Raw genomic sequence first — 4,679 nt, 5'->3', positions numbered from 1 at the left:
AGATAATGGATACAAAAGGGGAACAAATGTCAGCTGTGATAGGGGAACAACTATCGGCTGTGATAAAGTGGTGCGATGTGTATATGTAACAGATGCAGGGAGATATACTATCCTAGTAGCAGTCGTCGAAGTCGCTAATAGCAGGTGAACCCTCCTGGATGCAGGATGTGGTACATCGGCGGTGGAGAAAGAGCAAACTGGAGATCTGAGATCCAATGTGTCGAGTGTCGTCGGATCTCAGTCTGCTGTCGATGTAGATCAAGAATCCTCCGGATCTCCTGTCGGTGTGGCTGTGGGGTCCGAAACCCGCGGATCCTCGTGCGGCGTCGGGTACGCTGATCCTCAGCCTGCTGTAGTGTGAGCTCGGAGGTCTGGCTGGAGGCTGGAGGCTGGTACAGTAGCTCTCACTCTGTCTGTCTGAAAGAACTGTGTAATAGTCGTCTGGGTGGGCCCCTCTCTGACTGGGACCCGCTATGTGCTCTGCTCTCTGATGTGCCATGCCTCTCCCAGAAAATGGCCAAATGATCTCTGATCCATATCAGTAATACATCCCTGAAGTGAGCTGCTCAATGTGTATCTAGATCTCAACTCTGAGTATGTCGGGCATCTAAGAACAAAATGCTCCTCACTCTCCACCTTTGATCTGCAAAGGGGGCATATCCTCTCCTCCCGCGGGATGCCACTGGCTCTGCCACTCTCAATCATAAGCTGATGTGATGATACCCTGAGCTGTCCAATAAGAACTCTCAATCGATGTGGCATATAGATCTGCATATATCTCGGAATCTCTATGAATCCCTGCTCTGATATCCTCAAGAACTGTGTATAATAATGTGCCATCTTCGATGGCAGTGGCTGTGCAGGGCTGACCCATGTCCTCTGTATATAAATATGCCATATCTCCTGTCTGATGACTCTGTTCCTCTCAAAGAGAGAGAGGGTGTAAGTGGGAGCTTGAGTATCATATAGAAGAGGTGGGAGTCTATCAATGTCCAGCCCATGTCTGTCAAGCCAAGCTCTAGTATGTGCATACCATGATGTGGTATCCCCCGCTCGAGCCATCTCCTGAGATGCCATATATGCTCTATATGCAATGCGATCTCTGTCCATATCCTGAAATCTGTGTAGGAAGCAGACTGTCTGAAATAATGCCTCAACTAGCATGGGCGGTGTGGCAAGCTTTGCTCGCACAATGTCATGTGGGACTAAGGCCTTGCTGCGAATCAATCTAGATATCATGATCACCTGAGGTCTCTCCATCAATGTCCATACATAATCGGCAAGGCTTGGCCCCCATATAGCTGCTCCATACATTAGTGTTGGAGTGATTAGAGTATCAAAGAGCCACCCCTTGGTGCGGGGCTCCTGGAAATGTGCCTGATGACACTGTCGCTCCATAAGAGCCAATGCTGAGTATCCTCTAGTGAGGTGGTCAGGAGCTGCCTGTGTCATCGAGAAAGTCCCTGAAGCTGCTATAAAGGTGACTCCCAAATATACATATGATCCAGTGACCTCAATACTCCCTCCTGCTGCCATGAAAATACTCTGTCTGCGTATCTAAGCTGATGTATGGAATATAAGAACCTTGGTTTTACCAAGGTTCACTGTCATGCCTCTCTGTATGCAAAAATCATCCAATGCTAATAAATGCTGCTGTAATCCCTGAGCTGAGTCTGAGACCAACACAATGTCATCTGCATATAGTAAGATATGAACTGTGGCTCCACTGAGATCTATACCTCCACCGCCTCGCTGTTGAATAAACTCTGCTATCTCATCAATGTATAGCCCAAATAGAGTCGGTGAGAGTGGGCATCCTTGCTTCACACCAATGGTGCTCACAAGGGGATCTGATATACCTCCCGAACATCTGACTCTGCCAGTAACCCGCTCATATAGTGCATAAATACCCCACATCATGTCATCATCCACCCCTAGATCAAGTAGGTGTCTGAAAAGCCTCTCTCTCGAAACCGTGTCAAAGGCTTTGCAGAAATCCACAAAGCAACAGTACAATCTCTGTTTCTTCACTCGTGTCTGGTCGATCAGACAATGGAGAGTGAAGATGTGATCTATGGTAGAAAATGCCCGTCTGAACCCTGCCTGTCCGGGTGTGCACATGCACTCTCTCTCTGCCAGCGTGCTAAGCTCCTCCTCCATCACCGTGCCATAAAGTTTGGACAAAACTGGCCCAATCATGATGGTTCTATATGTGTTAGGATCCATAGGATCCCCTGACTTATGGATAGGTACAATGGTGTGCTCTGTCCACGAGTCAGGGAACCCCTCAGACAATGCACGAGAGAGAGAGAGAGAGAGAGAGAGAGAGAGAGATGAGTGAGTGAGTGAGTGAGTGTCTTCGTGAGCGCACGAGAGAGAGAGAGAGAGAGAGAGAGAGAGAGAGAGAGAGAGAGAGAGAGAGAGAGAGAGAGAGAGAGAGAGAGAGAGAGTGTGTGTGTGTGTGTGAGGGGGAGAAAGAGAGGAGTTGCTTATTTTGTCTAGTGCTCTCTGATCTAATATTCATTAGCTGCTTTATTTAGTTGCTATATTTGTGAGAGAGATGGGGGGAAAAGGAGACACAAAGAGAGAGAGAGAGAGAGAGAGAGAGAAAGGAAATAGGGATAGAGAGAGAGTGGGTGTATATGTATTTGTGGATGATACAAGGAGAGAGAGAGAGCAAGTGAGAGAGAAGGTGAGTGTAAGAGAGGGAGAAGCAAGAAGTTCCCCGAGAGAGAGAGAGAGAGAGAGAGAGAGAGAGAGAGAGAGAGAGAGAGAGAGAGAGGGAGAGAGAGAGAGAGAGAGAGAGAGAGAGAGAGAGAGAGAGAGAGAGAGAGAGAGGGAGGGAGGGAGGGAGAGAGAGAGAGAGAGAGAGAGAGAGAGAGTGTGTGTGTGTGAGTAAGAGAGAGTGTGAGTGAGTGAGTGAGTGAGTGAGAGAGTAAGAGAGAGGGAGATGGGGAGGAGAGAAAATAGAGAGAGAATAATTGGTGGAAGATGGGGGAGGAGAGAGAGAGAGACCTTAATTAACATGGGGAGAGAAACATGAGAAACATGGGAGGGGACACGGTAGTGGTGAAAGTGGTGGAGGTGGTAATGAAAGCAGCAATGGAGGTGGCGTTGAAGGTGGTGATGGTGGTGGCGGCAATGGTGGTGGTGGTGGTGGTGGTGGAGATGATGGTGGCAATAGGGGCAATAATGGTGCTTGATATGTGCATAAGAGAATAGGAGGAATATGTGGAACAAGAAATGGAAGTTGCCTAGAAAAGCTCCTTAAATGCTCACTCGAAAATCTTGCTTATTGCCCTTCCTCGTGAGGATTCATTGATTTTTCTGATGATTTATGAGTTTGAAGAACGCAAAGATGGAGTGTTGGATCCAATTTCTTTTTGGCTCATGAAGGCTGTATCATTTTATGAAGACAACTACTACACATGAATGTTTGCAGACTAGAAGAATGGCTAAATATGTCAAGTTTTTTTTTGAAAACTGAAAACCCCTAGAAAAACTACATATAGGTTTGATTTTTGTTAGCCTAGTTGTTTGTATAATTGTTTATGTTGTTGTTTCTTCCTAGTTGGATTGTTTATGTTTGTCTATCTTAGGATTTTTTTTTTGTCATTGTGTTTGGATTTGTTGAGTGTAGAATATTGATAGCCCTCATTGAGTTTGGTATTTTTTGGACAAGTTAGAGTTAGATTTTTCTAGTAGTTGTCAAACATTGTGAAAAATTTAAGATTTCTTGTCGAGACTCTTGCACATCACATAAATTATGGGTTCACAAGCACTTCACATTGCACTTGTTGATGCACTGCACTCAAGGGTCGTCAAAAGGATAAGATGAGAAAAGGCCAAAAGTGCAAGGGCAACCTTAAAAGTCAAGGGAAAGACAAAGGCACACTTTGAAATGTTAAGGTGCCCCCAAATTTTTGTAAAAGAGAGCTAGCTCCCTCTTGTGCAAGTTGCAAAGAGTAGACATGCATAGGTGAAGCCATCATGTAAATAAAAGGGAATAGGAAAAGAGGACCTTAGCAATATGGCTAGTTATGAAAAAAAGGGGATGGGTACCCAAAGGGATAAGAGCATGTATAAAAGCCAAAAAGTGAATAGAGAAGCTCATTCTTGGTGTGTGGCAAAAGTGGCTATCCTCCTCTTCTTCTTCTCTTCTCTTTTTCTTCTTGCTTGCTTGTGCGTGTGTTTGAGAGAGGGACTGTGAGAATGTGAGAGAGTGAGTGTGTGGAGGGTGAATGACCATGGTGGAGAAGAAGAAGAGAGGAGAAGATGGAGAGTTTCTCCACAATGGTCCCTCACCCTCACACACTCACTCCCTCACACTCCCTCTCTCAAGCACAAGCACAATCAAATAAGAACAAGAAGAGAAAAAGAGAGCTATTTTTTGCCACTATTAATCCTCAGACAAAATAAGGTGGAAAATCCAAAAAATCTAAAGCAGAAGAAAAGGCCAAGGTAAAAGTGGAATGGAGGATGAAGGCACGCCAAGAAAAATCGGGAAATACAACAAATGTGAAACAGTTCTAAATCAAGGAGAGACACACAAGAAAAAGCACAAGTCAATACTTTTGTAAAAGAGCACAAGGCACACCTTGATTTATTTTAAGAGCGTCGGGTGCGATGGGCTACCAAAAGGAATCTAGGAAGATACAAGAACAATGGGAAAATGGGTC

This window comes from Lygodium microphyllum, chromosome 9, assembly GCF_053477565.2.
Source record: "Lygodium microphyllum isolate KBCC chromosome 9, Lygodium_microphyllum_v1.1.10, whole genome shotgun sequence".
Taxonomy (NCBI): Eukaryota; Viridiplantae; Streptophyta; class Polypodiopsida; order Schizaeales; family Lygodiaceae; genus Lygodium; species Lygodium microphyllum.
Note: the sequence above shows the minus strand (reverse complement) of the source record.